General features: G+C 42.2%; 1 protein-coding gene across 1 annotated transcript in view; it reads left to right on the forward strand.

Annotated features, from left to right (window-relative positions):
* Window positions 1-17,061, forward strand: part of ptprea (protein tyrosine phosphatase receptor type Ea) — a 55,135-nt gene that overhangs the window by 20,380 nt on the left and 17,694 nt on the right. The window contains exon 2 of the mRNA XM_056366576.1: window positions 6,073-6,338. The gene's annotated coding sequence lies outside the window, so the exon portion shown is untranslated. The remainder of the gene's footprint in view (window positions 1-6,072; window positions 6,339-17,061) is intronic.

Below are 17,061 nucleotides of genomic sequence, written 5' to 3' on the forward strand. Positions count from 1 at the left end.
TTTTTGTTTTGTTTTTTGACACAATGATCCAAAAGACAGCCTGACCTTTCTGTAGCAATGATATGAAGTTGATAATTATTCCCATCTCCGAGAAAGAGCATGATTACATATTACCTCGCAGTGTGGTTTGTGTTTCATTTCTCACTCCAGTTCCTACTTTTGGCAGTTCTCCGTGAAAGAAGTGGAGGCGTTCATGGCTTTCTCTCTGACGTGTGAAACATCTCCATTCCCAGACAAGGTTGTGCAGACAGACAAGACATGTAGCCTTGGGCTGTAGCCAGATATATACACACAGATAGCTTGAGAAATCCACAGAGCTTTTTTTTTTTTTCTTCCCTTTGTGTGGGTGTACATGTTTCTTACATGCCCATTAATGTCAGTCTCTATGTGTGGGTTTGTGCCTTTGAGTGTGTGTTAGAGACTGGTTTTGTAACTGCCAGTGTGTTGAGATGTGCTTGTTTCTCGCCACTTGTCTTGGAATACCACTGTTTCTCTGTCATGAATATTTACCAGGTGGGGTTCATGGAGTTTAAGTGTTGCAGGGAATCCTCGGCTGGGGACTTGTTTAATCCTAACCCCATTCTGTCTGAGCTGCTCCCAGGCGCCTGGGAGAATAAGCTTTGGGAAAGGATGTGAGAGGAGGAAGGGAAGAGAGACACCACCGCTGAGGGGACGTGCATTGGATTGTGGGATGGAGGGCTGAATAATGTCTGTTTTTACATGCTGCAGTTATAAGGAACTGAGGATTTCTTAAGGCCTCTGGCCAGCTGTAAGTCATGTCTGGGTCTTTGGACTGAGACTCAGACCTGGCCTGATGAGCTGTCCAGACCCACCATCCTTCTTATTGTTGCTCAGCTAAAGTAGCATATAATCTAAGCAAGGTGCATAGGAGAATGGGATAAAAAGCAATGGACTCCCAGGCACTGTCAGAACATTACTGATTAAAGAAACCACATTTCACTCAGACATTCATCAGACATTAAACAAACAATACAATAAACAACATCTTTACACTGTAGCCCCCGGCTGCAACACAAAAGGGCTAAAATCACAAGATCCCCTGAGATGGCTATAAAAAACAAATCAATCAAATGCATATATACAGTGTGTCAGAGTAAACTGATAACACTGAATACATTGCTAGTATGTTGATGTGTATCAGTTATAATGTTTATCATCATAATTTAGCATATTAGCATTGATTGTTTTGGGGTTTTTTTTTGGATTAAATTAGCACCAACCAAGTTAGCACCTATTCCCCAACTATAGAACGGCATTATTTTGGCAGGTATAAAGTCATAAATAAAATTTTGACTTGACGATAGCATGATATGAAATGTTAATGGTGGACCAAAGTTAAGTTGTTGAGGGGGACATGAACGCCTGTACCAAATGTCATAGCAATCCATCCAATAGTGGTTGAGATATTTTAGTCTGGACCAAAGTGCTGGAAGGACCAACACTCATTCTGCTGTACATTACGTCTGCCATCAACAGAAAATAGAATCTCACACCAAGCTCTAATGATGTTAACGTGTATGAAATATGTAGCTCATGGGAGCTTATATATATACATACATATATATTTTTAAAAACCATCTGGAAGTCATTGCACTTGGCCTCAGCAGCTGTTTTTCACACATATTGTTGATGGATTTTGGGCATTTCTTACATTGCAGGGCCTTATTCCATCACTCTATTGGTTATTGATCCGAGAGAGCCACAGGTAAGTATTAAATCAGGGTTTTCATTTAGCTGCCCACTAAATGAATAACACTATTGATGTAGCCTGTCACATACACAGCCTGTCTGTAAATGATCTAGTCCCGCCTGGGCCCTTTAGGAAATTTCCAGATATTTGATTATAACGGCGATTGCCAAGTTTAGAAGAGCTGCTATATGATATTATCACATTCACATCCTGCTTGCTTTGGCTAAGGGCCACTCACTCAATCCTGGATGCCAAGATACACCGGTGTGCTCGGAAGTGAGGCGGACAAGCGAGGGGAGTCTCAGATAACAAAAATCGCACTCCTTGTTGCCGCCTGTCCTCTCGCTCTGGAACATTAAGCGCACAATGTGTGGACAGCTCATCAGGGACGTGGCTCTATTCACATCTGATCACAGAGGCATAAAGTCCACAGGCGTGCATTTGTTTTCCTGCATTGCCATTTATTATCATTTCTGCTGCTGCAGTTTTCATCTAGGGGCTGATTTTGTCCCTTTCAGCTTTGCCTGTAAACACCATAAATCACAATGAGCCTCGCTTCTCTCTCTAACACACACTTTGGTAAAGGAAGCCGCTAGACTGTTGCTGCTGCTCTATTCTAATTAAAGCCTTTGTCTTCGTCTTATTTTTAAATATTTAAGACCACCTTATTGCTGTGTATTCTATTATTTTCCATTACACAGAATTTAGGAAATAGTCATGTTCTCTTTTCTGTCTTGCCCGAGTGTGAATCTCTCAGCGCCTTGTTGGAACAGAGAAATGTTTAATTTAACAATCGCGTGCAGCCCCTCGTCACATATTGCATGTCTACTGTGAAAGAATTTTTTTTTTTTTTTTTAATAATGACGAGAGGCTTGAGAAAGTAAAGTTAACCCAGTAATCAATTTTCATGAGAAAAAAAAAAAAGAAACAGCAAAGCACGACCTTTGAGATTTATCTTGTGACCCCCGCCCCCCGGGCGAGGTCCTGAACTTGTTTTTGGAGGCATTGTGTTTTTGGAAGTGACACACAGCAGCAGGTCAGAGAGGACTTTTGTAAACAGTGTTGTGCTGATACCGGAGCCCAATTGCAGCTCAGTGGGTGAAGCGACATCCCTCTCTCACCCTGGTTCAGTTTGTGTGTGTGTGTGTGTGTGTGTGTGTGTGGTAGCAGTTGCCCTGTAAGCTTATCTCTATAAATGGATTTGTGTTGGTGCACTTGGAGATCTCAGTATGATGCTCTAATCTGATTGACCACAACCCTGGAGAGGTGGATGAGTCAAAGAGCCAAGTGTGTGTCTGTGTCTGTGTGTGTGTTTGCATAGAGGTGTGTGTGAAGTATCTGTCTGTCTTTGAGCTGCTATTTGTCACCTTGGTACGATGTATTCCCAGCTGAGCTTAGGGGCTTGTCAGGGAAATAACAGCTATGTGAGACTTTTGGTGAAACCTGCAGAAGTCCACGTGTTGTACTTGGACAGTATTCACCAAATAAAACATTGCCTGTATGAACGCTGCGATACACACACACACACACACACATACACACACACACACACACACACACACACACACACACACACACACACACACACACACACAGAGACCTAGTACCTGGCCCGCCAGCAGAGATCAGATATAGCGCCAGAGATGATTTGTCATTTCTGTGCAACATACAGGCATGTGTTATGTTCCTGTGAAAAGGTTAGTTCATTTTGAATGTGAGGTGAGTAATTTGAAAGCAGGCGTGTTTATTTGCTGCAAACAGATTTTAGACAGTAGCTGTTACAGACCTCATGCATTGAAAAAAAAAAAAAACAACATACATTCTTTTATTTAATCTTTTTCCTGTTTCTCAGTTTTTTCTCTGTATGTTTATGGAGTCTCTTCCAGTTTTGTATATATGATGTAATATATATCATGTGGCCCATGGCCCATTTGAGCAAACATTAGTTTCTAATTAAAGCCATCAGTCACAGCTTAATAAGCCTTTATAAAGGGTACCCTATCAGAAATTGTTGCCTGGTTTTTCTTTCTTTACTTACATGCGAACATTTTTTGGCTGCCAAGTCAAACAGTCATATTGGCTATGTGAGCATTACCCATATTTATGTGCTGTCTTTATCTGCCTGTGAGGAAGTGATACGTAGCTGTAGACAGTCATGAAAGGCTGCCGCCTTCAGCACATACTGTCACTGACAGTGCTCCTGTTTCCCCCGCAAATAAACTGTGAAATAAACACGATAATGGTTGTGCTATTGTAGGTTAGAGAAGATCAGGAAATACGCTTTGGAGCGCAACCTGGAGAAGCTCCTTTTTGACAAGTAAAAAGCCTGTTATACGTTATTTCTTCTCTTCTCCTCCCACATCTTTCTTTTCTTACCTTTTTTCATGTGTCCAGTGTCCACTGGCTGGGTGGGACCGTCACCGTAGCAACAGACGGCAGTAATACTGCCCAGTCAGTGCCGTGAGAGGGCACGCAAGTTGACCCTTTTTTAGATGGACCCCAGCTTGTTCCAGCCACATGAGGGATATAACTTGATTATACACATACAAATCATCAGCTCTCATGTGTTGCTGTTTTCTCTTCTGATGCTGTCTCTGCGTTCGGCTGCATTACAGGAAGGTTCTTCTATTATTCAATAGTTTGCTTGATCTGATTCCACGCTGTCAGACCTCGTGTTATTTATTTATGAGCTTGAGATGATACATGATTTGAAGCACTCCCTCGCAGAGCTTTCCAGGAACTTGGGTGTAAATCTAAAACTATTCACAGGAATAACAAAGGGATCTTTTTTTTTATTATTTATTTTTATTTTTTATATAGTCTCCATCTTCATTCTGCTCTATCCCGCCTTCTGACTCTGTAGCTCGAGCCATTATTTGGCTGTCATGGAAATCCTCAAGCATGACACCTCATTTTCCAGGATGTCAGCGAGCAAATGTTGACTGCCTGTTTTTCATTGAGCTCCAGTGGGAGAGGGGCGGAGATTGGGGGTGAGGTGGGGGGGGTGGGGGCTCTCGGAGATGTGTCCATTCATTTATCGCTACAGACTAGAAACAGGGAGAGAGGACCCCCCCGCCCCTCCATCACAACCACCACCTCCCTTCCCCACCTCCCTCCCTCTGCTCGGCTAGACGAGAGCGTCGCCATAGCAACCGGTCAGTATGCTCCCTGCCGCTGTCAGGTGAAAACCTTGCGTCTCCAAAATGTCAAAGTTGCGAGAGCAGGGACAAGGAGACTTGTGAGTCTGGTGAATTTTTTTTTTCTTTTAGTTCTGGAAGCAGTTTCACGTTTTGAAGGATTTAATCTGCCTGTGAAAGTTTTTATCCAGAATCCTTTAACTGGAGGTAAAACCATACTTACAAGGTTTCCATATGAAAACTCTCCATCCAGATTCTTTGGCTGCTCAGTGCTCCCAGGTAGATAAATTTTGCTCCTTGTCCTGTTTTTTTTTTTCTCACACTCCACTCCTCCCCTCATAAACCTCCTTTCAGACCTCCCCTGGGTGATAGCAGGGATTATATATGAGATGGCACCAACCTGCAATCTCTGCTGCAGCTTATGCACAGTACGTGTAGCAGTATTTTCTCACACAAACAGACCGAAATAGTAAAATAATGATTTAAAAAAGACATTTACTTTTGCAGGGATTAAAATAAATCTGTTGGTAATGAGACAAAAGGAGGTTTTATGTAAAACTATGCTCCAAATCTGAGCCGATATGCATATTTATTCCATCAGTAGATTCAGAAATCAGGGGAAACTAAATTTTTTAGTTCGTAAATGAGGTTAGCCTCGATGCAAAGGGACACGCAATGTGAGTTAGTGTCTGCTGGATTTGGAAGACTGATTTGCATTGCAGGCACTTTATAAAATGTTAGCCGCAAAAAATGAACTCATTGAACTCCTCTGACTAATTTAAAAGTCTTTTCTTCACCATGGTTACATTTGTGACCATCTGCATATCACCCTCGGGCACCTTCTTAGCCACCATTACCACCATTCCTCCAGTGAGGAGAAAATGTTCGTACTTTCTTCTGAATTTCCTTTAAAGCAAAATGGCATCATCGTGTTTGAAGGGCAACTTATAGAGGATAAATATATATATACATATATATTTATGCTGCTTCACAATGCTCTAGGGTCTTCTTAGTATTTCACAGCCTCCCTCTTCGGGGAAGCTGTCGTCTGTCTAAACTTCACTCTCTTCTGCTTCTTGCTACATACTGTTCTGGCTTAAAACAGGAACTGCATCACACCCTCCCCATCCTCCAGCTTCTCCTCCTCATCTGTCGCTTTGTCTTTGCCATGTTATTAATTGTCTGACATGCCGTCTGCCCTTCTCACTCTCTGTTTAACTAAAGGTGGCCAGCAGCATCCCTTTAAGACTCGCAGCACTACTCTGCAGAAATTCAGGGTGAGCTGCTGGAGGAAAAGCACCGACGCCAATAACTCACCGCCGCCTTGATCCGGGGATCAGCTCTCCTCGCCGGGCTCAACACCTCCACCGTGTGTCCAACCTCTTGACTGAAGACGACGACAACAATGTGACCACTGGACTCGGTCAGCACCATGTGACCTGCTGTTATGGATCTGAGAATCAGCATACATTGAATCAACACTCATCCAGGTAATTCTTCCCACTGTGGCCTGCACACATAACACTGTATGAATGTATTCACGATGTAGTACACTTATTATTAGTCTTAGTGATCTTTTTCAGGCTTTCAGTTGGACACAACTCTATTCCACTTGCACGGGGCTGATTGTTTTTAATCACAAGTTCACTGCACATTTTTTTGTGGCAATTCAGCCGCTTCCTCAAATTGGAGCTTCGTGGCTCCAGTTTGTTGTGTTAACTGGTGAAAAAAGGCCCAAGAAAAAGGAAGTGTGTCAGTGGTGTGAAACCGTAGTGAGAACAGAAAACTGCACAATATAGTGTACAGTAGTAAAAAACACCATTAACTTGACCGTGCATGGTGCAGCTAATTCAAACAAGCCATGCAGTGTAGCTGTGATTAGGACTCTGTTTTGTAGTTTGCACTGATATTCAGATCTCGTTTTGATAAGACGGTTACATTTTATTGTCTTGCGCTGTAAAAGGGCTTTTTATATTTTGTCTCTTGAGACTTTTAGCCTCAACGTGAGACTTAAGTGCCTTTGCCGTTCCCTCGATGCCACACTTCCTACCTTTGTTGACATTACACAGGCAGATTTTTGCGCTTAACAGCATATTCTGACCTTAAGTGGCAAGAATAATGAAGACAGCAGACTTACAGGTGTCACTGTATTAGCTGGGGTGGGAAAACAAAAGCAGATGGAAGTGATTGCAGACATCATCCTGTTATTACAGCCTATGCTTGGTGGCTAACAGGAATTTCACTGAATGAATGTCGCCTTTAGCAGTTTTGTAGCTGCAAAAATACTTTTGACTTCTCCTGTGCTCAACAATCCCCTGCATTGTTGTGCAATTCAAATATTTTAGTCCCCACCAAGCTGTTTAATGATTTGTGGAGGTGTGTGGCCATGATAAAGTAAGGACAAAGGGAACATACAGTAGATGGAGGAATGGAAAACAAAGCCCAAAGTCTAAGACGGGAAGGAAAGAGAAAGCAGAGGAGACCATTTGTGAGTGTGTTTGTGTTGAAATGTGTGGTTAAATTGCTGTCTGTCCAGCTGTGTGTGTGTGTGTGTGTGTGTGTGTGTGTGTGTACGTGTGTACGTATCTTATCCAGGGGTTTTCTTTTTGTCAGGATTGTGTGTGTGTGGCAGTCTCGCTCCCATTTCCCCTCTGGAGCAGAGCAGTACAGGAAGGCTGGCTGGTTGGCTGGCTGCACAGGAAAGGAAACAGTCTCTATCTAACAGCAGATGGAGGACAGCATGTGCTTACACTGCAAAAACACACACACACACACACACACACACACACAGGCATGCACACATGGAGTCCTACACAACACAAGAAACTATGTGCGAGTACAGTAGCTTTTCTTGGTGTGGAGTGCGACCCAGATTGCACATCACAAATGTCAGCTGTGGAGAATCCGAACTTTTCGTAGAGCTCTAGCTGAATGAGGCAGATAGAGGACACTTTTGAAATGTTGTCATAATAGCAAGGACATTTCTTCTCTGGCTGGAAGGTTGTTTTGCCCTTTCTCTCTGTTTTTCTTTTTTTTTTTTTTCTTACAAACCTTATTTTTTTCCCTCCCTCTGTATTTATACTCTACATCGTGCTGCAGTCCCCTGTAGCTCTTCACCCTTCAAATTTTTATTTACCACTGAAGAATAGACCTGGGTCAAAATGTATTTGCGCACAGGATTTAGTTTTCACTTGCATTTGGAGTGTTGGCAGGATTTTGTTCACTAAACTTGGAAAAAAAAAAAAAACTTGATTATGTAAGGTATGAAAATGACTTTCAAACACTGACAACTTTTTTTTCAGTGACCCCAATCTGTGTCTGGAAAAAACAGTCAAGTATTATAGATTCAGCTCTAGAGTTGAGTTTAGAGCTCAGATTTTGACCCTTGTGTCACCTCTGCCGCTTGCAGGTCAAACACATTTGTCTGTTGTTGAGGTTTAGTGATGTGACATACTGCCTGTTGTGTATGTCCATGATTTCTGATGCCCTGTCATGCCTCCATGCCTCTGTCAAGAACTATTAGGGACGGGACAGGCCTCCCCCCAGCATGCTGGCCTGTCTCGCAGCAGTGTGTGAAGACTGGATGTTGTGCTTCCTTTTTCCAAGAGGGCAGTGAGTTCTCCAAGAGGCCTTCAACTTAAGCTCGTCATTTGCTCTCCGTATGGTCTGTGTGTGTGTGTGTGTGTGTGTGTGTGTGTGTGTGTGTGTGTGTGTGTGTGTGGGTATGTGTCCTTTCTCATTCTTGTAATAAGACTGCCTAGGAGAGAGGACAATGAGGCTCACTATGGTGCCCAAGGCCCCAGTGAATGACTCATATTCCTATAGAATTCAGGCAGAGAGCAAACAACAAGGTTACACAAGCTTAATCAACAAAGTGCTGCTCATAATGTGCTCTGCAGGGGCCGTGATCCTGCGAAGGGATTGTGAAAATGTGTCAGGTTGGGGTTTGGGTTTGGGTAACATAATTACTGTGCTTCCACTTCGAGTTTCTCTGAGAAGGCAGGCCGCTGTTTAAATCAGCTGTCACTGCGCCCTCCTCTGTGAATCTGGACTACGCCGTGAAAATAGGAGTTGTTTTTGTTTTTCTACGTGTTTGTCAAACCTGTTGTCGCCGGGTGTGTGATAAGGAAATATAAAGGTGCTGTTATGGCGGAAAATGAAGTGTGATAGTGCATATTTGCTATGGCAACCGGAGCTGTGCGACTGTTAAAATCTTGCTTCCCATGCAGACAAGCCGGGGACATTTCCAGAGCCAGAAGACACAGTCCTCGTATCCCTTTATTTTCTGAGACTGACAGGAGGGTTTTATAGTCTGCGTCTGCACCTCGCAGACAGGTCTGCTCTATCTCTGCATAGCAGCAGAGGCAGCGTGGGCCGCTCGCTCATCCCTTCTGGTCCCACATCTCCTCTCCTCTCTTCTTCCTTCTCTTTTCCTCCCTCAGAGTCAAGTGGCTTTTTGTTCTCCCGCAGCAGTGCTTATCACTTGTTTCTCCACCGCTGCCCCCCTCCCTCTCCTCCTTCTCTTCCCCATCCTTCACTCAGGGAATGAAAGGATATTTTGGGGGATAGATCTTGTCTGTCCTGTGAGGACCCCAAAGGAGTATGGTTATCTTTGTCCTTCTCCTTGTCTGAAAATGGGGGGGGGGTTCTATGCAAGCCCCCCCACTCTATGAAAGGCAGGTCTGTTTAGCTCCTGTTCCTGCATCAGCACTGACGTTAAATAAATCTAACACCAGTAGAAAAACTTTGTGGATTGTCATCATTACAGGCACTGACACTGCAATTTATTCTCATTCCTTTGAGTGAAGTGGGTTTCTTTGTCCCACAGGATTTCTCAATTGCCTGTTATTTCTCCGCTTGAATGACGTGACATAAAAATGAGCCATACACTCTCAGGGGAGACAGTGTGGTTGGTTGTAATGCTCTCAAAAATCAGGCCTCCAGACGGCTTCTGAGTCAGCTGTTATGATTCTGCACAGAACTGCGTTTTAATCTGTTTAATCCCTTTTATTGACCATAAAACTAAAAGAGAACCTCTGACAAATTTATGGTCAGTTTTAAGAGGTGATTTACCCATAATGTGAGCACCAGTCATCGTTTTATTTATTGTTTCAGATTTTGTTCTGATGTGTAAGCTGATTTTAGGTAATACCGGAAGCTTTTAATGAGAAAGGGTTGCTAACACTTTGTGCTAATGCATTGATTCCTGGTTGTGAATGCACTAACACAAACTAGAAAGTAACCACACAGTCTAAACACATATCCACAGTAAAGATATGTTACAAATTGTAAGAAAAACCTGAGAAGTTCAAAGGGAAACTTGGTATTTGTCTATCTGTGTCTCATTCTCATATTTTTTTCCATTATGAATATTGGTGATGATAAAAGTTCTGCCCTGCATTGCCATAGTGGGAATCACACTTATTTGCTTTCTTGCCAAAAGTTAGATAAGAAGATCAATACCACTCTTGTATTTGTGAGCTATTAGCTTAGCTTAGCATAAAGACTGGAAGTAGGGGAAAGCGGTTAGCAGCTAGCCAGTGACTGAAATCTCACAAAGCCTTGACTGCACCAAAACATTGTCTTTTTACATTTCAGTTTTTGTAAACAAACAAGATGTAATTACTGAGCTTAAGAGGCTAGTGGTTTGTAGCGGTGTAGTAGCGAACACAGTAAGATGGTTTGTGTCAACAAACTCCCAAGTAGCAGAAAAAAAGACACACAAACAAACAGTGCAGCTTTTTAATTGACTGCCACTATACATTAAAGGGAGACTCCAGTTGTGGCTAATTAGTCATTTTACCAAGTTTTGCAAACCGTTACAGGGGTTGTTTGTGTTTTTGGACTCAAAAAGAAGTGTGTGAGATTGGAGGAAAAAAAATCCTACAATTATAGCTAATAGTCATAATGGACAAAAACATGAGAAAACCCTGAGGTTGACAAACATCCGAGTTGTCCTTTTAATGGAAAGAATGCAAGTGAAACATGTACTTAGGCCTCTAAAAGGTTCCCTATATGTGCTCACCTTGTATACACGAGTCTGAGAACTCATGAGTTTACCACCATATGTTATTTTGTCCTCCCTGTAATGGCCCTACAAGTTGAGCAGTATATTTCCCATATGTCACCATGCTGACATGTCCCCAGTTTTATAGACAATCCTTTCTTCTGTCTTCCTCTCAACATGTCTCTCACACTCGTACCTGTTCATCGCAGAGTGCCCGTAATCATAGAGTGCTGGGTGATAATGAGAAGTGTCACAACGCCGGTTTCGTCACTTTCAGCCCAGCTGCCGCTCATTACGCCGGCCGTCGACGGCTCCGATTCCAGGCCATAATTGCTCTGCCTCTGAATAATTGAAAGAGGGGACAAGGTAAATCCCAGAGGTGTCAGGGTGGGAGAAAGATGGATGCCTCTGTGTTCACCGCTGTCAGGTTGGGAGGTGTAAGGGGCTGGGAGGACATGATGAGACCCTCACTGGGAGATTGTCTCCCCGCACACACACGTGTTGTGGATGATGGACCACTAGCAGAATGATTTCTGGCACAGTGGTCCTCAAACAGGCCCTGGCACATGTATGTCCCATGGATCCTTGCTGTAGCGTTTGTCGATTTGTGGGTATGCATTTGTCCTCGTGTGTGCGTTTTCCATGCCAAGCAGCCAGGCAGTGTAGCTTTGCATGCCAATAGTTAGCAGATTTGGTGCAGAAACGTATGCATGTAGTGTGTCTGTGCAGGCGTGTAAATCTGTGGATCAGCAGTGATTAAAAGACCTACTGGCTCCTTGGAAAAATATTAACTGTGAGTGTGTCTGTGTCTGTGCAAGACACACTTGCACATACACAGCCGTGCGAAAAAAACACAGACTAAATGACACTCAAACAAGCCGACCAAGTGTAAGATCAGATGTGATGTTTGCTCGTGCAAACCAGACTAGGGTAAATATTTACTGCCAATTACACTCTTGGTTTCCATGCCTCACTAGAATCTGACAGTAGCTTCTAAATGCTATAAAAGACATTAAGTTCTACGCTAAATGAGTGCTGCTCTCAAATGTTACAGTTATGGCTGGAATGTTTTTAAGAGGATTATCAATAATCGCTTCTCATCTAGCACCGTGTTATTTTTAACTAATATGCAGCAGCTAAAAGCTCTTATTTCCAGTGAGGACTACTACTAATGGCAGTGCTTTCAGGGTCAGACACAGTGGCCGCCATATCTCAGTCAACAGGATGTTATGGCCTGAACCTGGCAACCAACCTCAGTCTTTTTTTCTTCTTTTTTTTTTCCCTTGGCAGTGGCTAATGTGGTTTTCTCTTTGTTTTTTTTTTATAGAGTAAATGTTTCTCCGCTGCATGCAAACCAAACACCAGCACACATACACTTATCACATATGCATTTTCTCACACGTTCAGCTGAGATCTCCGTGGGAGATGCTATACATTTACTCCCATAGAGGTGGAGGGCTGACGCTGCAGAGCGGAGCCAGCGGGTCTCCAAGGTCATTACCACTGCCACAGCGTCTCGGCGCCCTGGGAAGGAGGCAGGAATTGATTAATGACAATGCTAGGAGCGCAGGAGGGGAGGAACCCAAAGTGGCAAGAAAGTAGTGCTGCAGAGGTAGAGTTGTTACTGTAAAATGCTGCTATAGACAGCACTAGTGCGAGATACCGCAGAGTGTGCCACACTACTACAAATGCTCCTAGTAATAATAATAATAATAATAATAATAATAATGATAATAGCACTCTTTATTATTCTCCAATGAAAAGATTCTGAAATTCCAAGTTCAGACTGCCACAGCGATTCAGCATGAACAGACTCATTCTCTGCTGACACGACTGAAACCAGTGAAGTGGCATTTTGTAGATGTAGATTGAACAGGTGGTCCTTGGCAGAGCTGGTTAGTTATGTTACTCATTACAATAGTTATATTTACTCAGACCTGCTCCTTTTTAAAGGTGCCAACAGCTTCAGAGCCTGTACGCCCACATGTTGCATCAGCTGTTTAACAGGAAAACGGCCTATTGCCTTTCATGTCAGCCTCCGACTCGTAATGCCCAGTCAGAGATATCAGGAACTTCAGATGCCTGTTGGCAGTAAGAACTACAGACGTTAAATCACAATAAAAACCAACGTTAACACTAATACAGTCGGTTATGCTAATTCCAGAGGAGCTAGGCACTGTTTGTGTCTGGTCTCACCTGGTAACAAACACGTAAGCAGCGTATGATTTATTTGAAGTTCTGTCAGTTGCAATAACACAACAGTTTCAGAAAGTTGCATCTCAAAATAGTTTGTTACCAACTTGGTTTCATATTCGTTACAGCGTGGCCACAGGTTTTGTTTCTTCCTACAGTTAGCAGGGTTGTCTTTTTAATTGTCACTACCTAAACTAAACTGACTTACACATTCATACTAAACAGCAGATCTCCTGATGTAAATAAATTACATAATACAAACTTGCATTTCGGCACATAAAGCTTTCCTAGTTTAATTTAATCCAGTTGTCGAGCATATACAGTACATTGAAGTATTATGTGCACATCCATGTGCCAATTTACTTGTTTAATTGGTTTTTCAGTTGTGTTTAACATGATTCCCAAACACTTTTCGCCCCATGCTTTTTACCCAACTGTTTTTCAGGAGCTATTAAGTCAGACAAAAGGTTGGATTGATATCAGGTTTTCAGTGCGTCTGTCCTGGGTTTTTCTTTTTTTTTTTTTTTTTTTTTTTTTTTAATTAAGGCGACTTGTTCAACATCCTACAGGTGCCACGTTAATGGCAATGTTACCATGGGAACACATTGTGAGGAACAGCGGTATAAACGCAAAATAAAAAATCTGCATTTTCCACAGTGTAATCTTTAAAATCTTTAGAAAACTGGCTCCTGGGATTTCATTTGAAATATTGAATATATGTGCAATTGACTGCACTGTGACACAGTCTGAATGTAGATTATAGACGTTAACTGCGGAACCGAATCAGCAGGAATGGAGGGGGTACATTTAGAGAGAGCAACACTGAACACCTTGTCCAACTAGGTTACACTGCATAGGAAGCAGTCGCACATCTGTGTGAGCAGATGGACACCCCAGCTTCATCTCCACAGTCAAGGCTGTGAATGTAGTGCGCTGTCCTTTAAATAGCTAACCCGACCCAGGTTTACGCACTGCAGCTCCCCAAAGGCAGAGGCAGAGACAGAGACGCGGTGACACGAGGACGACCTACTCAAATAGAAAGTGTGAACTTGTTCAACATCCTGCAGAGTTCTGCTCAGAACTGACTGACATAGAACTTGACCCTGCGATTATTGTTTTCTTTTAGAGGTTCTTATGACGTTCTTCACATTATATACCCAAACATATAAAAACATAAGAGCACTCCAGTGACTATGTGTTGCATTTCAGTTAAGTTGGGATGAAGAAGAAGAAAAGACAGATTTAAAAAAAAAAAAGAAAAGAAGAAAAAAGACGGTTAGCATAGTTACAAAAACAAACACAGTGCAGCCTGCAACTAACACATGACTTGATATGGCACAGATCAGCTGTCTCATAGCATCGCTCTATAAATAAAGCTTCTTTATTTTACTCACAGGTCATTCTGTGGTAGCACCACAAGAAAGCAGTTAGCGCAGTTGCTTCATCACGTTTTTAAATTGAGAGATGTAAGAGAAAAAGAGAAATGTAGAGTGTACTGAACCTGATGAAGCTAACTTTCTCCTGGCTGTAGCTTCATTTATCTCACAGACATAAGAGTGGTATTGAGCTTTTTATCTAATTCCCTGCAAGAAAGCGATAAACTTACCTTCTAAAATATCAATTTTATACCTTTTAATTAAAAACATATAATGCAATCTGTATCTGATTATGAATTATAAACACTTGCTTAGGTTGATCAGTTTTAGGCAGTGACAAAAACATGTTTGGAACACAGCAGTGAGGAAATGCATAGACGGCTTTAGGCTGTTGTTTTTTTTTTTCTTCTAATAAACCATCTTGCAGGTTTCAGTTATAAAAAAAAAAAAAAAAAACTAAACTAAAAAAAACGTTTCGGCCTAAAGGATAAACAGTCTGGCAGCTTTTTGCTCAGAGGACACAATGTACCTACTGCCCGCTCACCCTGTCACATCGCCCCTACACCCACTACCCATTTTCCAAATTCCCCAGCTGATGTATTTGAAGAGACAGAGAGACTCTGTGCCCAGAGAAACCATGTTCAGTGGAACTGACAGTGCTCTGTCTATGGGAAGAGATGATGCCAGGGAACACCGCGTTTCCTGTCAGAGGCAAAGACAGCCAATTTCTCTATCTTATCTTCTATTTGTAACAAGCTTGTCCTTTCTGAGGGTTGGGTGTCTGGGGCTAATTAGCGAGACAATAGTAGAGAACTGCAGAGGTATCATTATGTCACCTCAGGGTTTTTTTTTTTTTTTTGGTTTTTTTTTTTAACCCAGGCTAAAAGAATGACAGAGCAGGGAAGCACACCACAAGGAAAACACAAATCCACAGAGAGGGATAGCTCATTCTCCAAAACAAAACACTGTCAGGGGAAATAAATGATCAGCGTCTTGGTTTGGGAATACAAACAACACGGCTCACCATGAGTCACAATTCCCACACTGATATTTTTTTCATCTTTGCAGCGAGGATGAAGAAGCGAAGAGGCTCGCAGTGGCCTGATTGTCTTTTTCCGTTTCCTGTCTGTGTATTGTGACATGACCGTATCTGTGCATGTACGTGCCCACATTTTTGTTTGCCTGCTGTGAGGTACGCGGGTTTTCAGAGGTGGCAGGTTGTAATCAGTGGAGACAGATCTGTGAGTCACACAGTGCACACCAGGTGCTGGAGGGTCTCTGTGAACACATAACAGTGTTGTCACTTACAGCACTGTATGTAGGCAGAAACAGGCTGATGTGGCTGAAATCAGATTCATAATATTATTACAAATGGATGCAGAATGACATATTACGTAATCAGATTGATGTTTAAGGTTTAAGTTGCTGTGGACGTTAGCAGGAGAGCTAACGTGAGATGTTCAAGGTCTGTGGCTCTTGGTGTTTTGTGTGGAAGGCAGTCATCTGGCTCTTGGTGTATATGCGTACCATAAACTTTCACTTTGTGCAAGTGCACTAATGAAACACACTTGATCAGCTGTATAAAAACAAGTTTTCCATCTACACAGATGCAGAGCTAACAGCTTTCTAACTAGCTAATGCAAAGACGGAACATTCATGAAAGCAAAACAAAAAAGATAAAATATACATTTCTCTCTTTTGGTTGCTGCTGACATTGTCTTAAAAGAAAGCATGTGACTTGTGATTTTGTTGATCAGATATGTAAACTGTAGCAGAAAAAGTTCATTTCAGTAGGACTTTATGGCAATAAACTGTTTTATTGTACATAGTCACATGCCTTCTCTCGTTCAACCCTTGGTTTTTACTTGTAGTTTGCTTGCTTGCAGTCTTGTGTTTACATGACAGAATTTTGTAAAAAGTTAAAGGTTACAATTACATGCCATCCACTAAAAGTTGATAAATTTTCTTTTTTTCTTTTGCCAAACCTGAGGGGGGGAAAAAAAAAAAGAAAAGTTATCTGCCAGATTATTTGCTTTCAGTTACAGTCTATGATAGGGTCAGATTTTTTCAGGTCTACCTTAGAACAATAATCACATGCTCATATATACAATAAATGATTTGTCCTGGTGGCGTAGGTGTTGTGGCACCGCTGCCAATCGTGTCCCGCAACATCCAGCCAGGGACCTTTGTGTTATTTCATTCCCCGTCCCTCTGTTCCCAATCGTTTCATATCATCTCTCCACTACCGGCTATCTAATTAGGAATTTTAGAAAATCGTTATTGGTCGCTGTAATAATTTCCTCCTGCCCATTTGGCTGTGGAGAGAATCTTTCCTAATGCAACTCCAGTGTAAAAGATCGGGTGACAAGATCCTCCGTCATTGTTCAGTACAAAGATGCACATGTTCGGCCGAAGCTAAAATGAGGCCTCAGCAGTCAGAGTTACACAAATCAAGTCTGAATCATTCAAAGTTACAGCCTCTTTTGTTCAAATCTTCCTGTTTTGTTAGAGTCTCTCTGCTGTAGGACTAAAAACACTGTATATATCCACTTGATTTGGCTCTTGCGTTTGAATCGCACTGAGGGGGTTGCTTCACAGAATGATCAATAACCGACCAATAACTGATTCAATGTACAT

This window comes from Seriola aureovittata, chromosome 21 (genome assembly GCF_021018895.1).
Source record: "Seriola aureovittata isolate HTS-2021-v1 ecotype China chromosome 21, ASM2101889v1, whole genome shotgun sequence".
NCBI lineage: Eukaryota > Metazoa > Chordata > Actinopteri > Carangiformes > Carangidae > Seriola > Seriola aureovittata.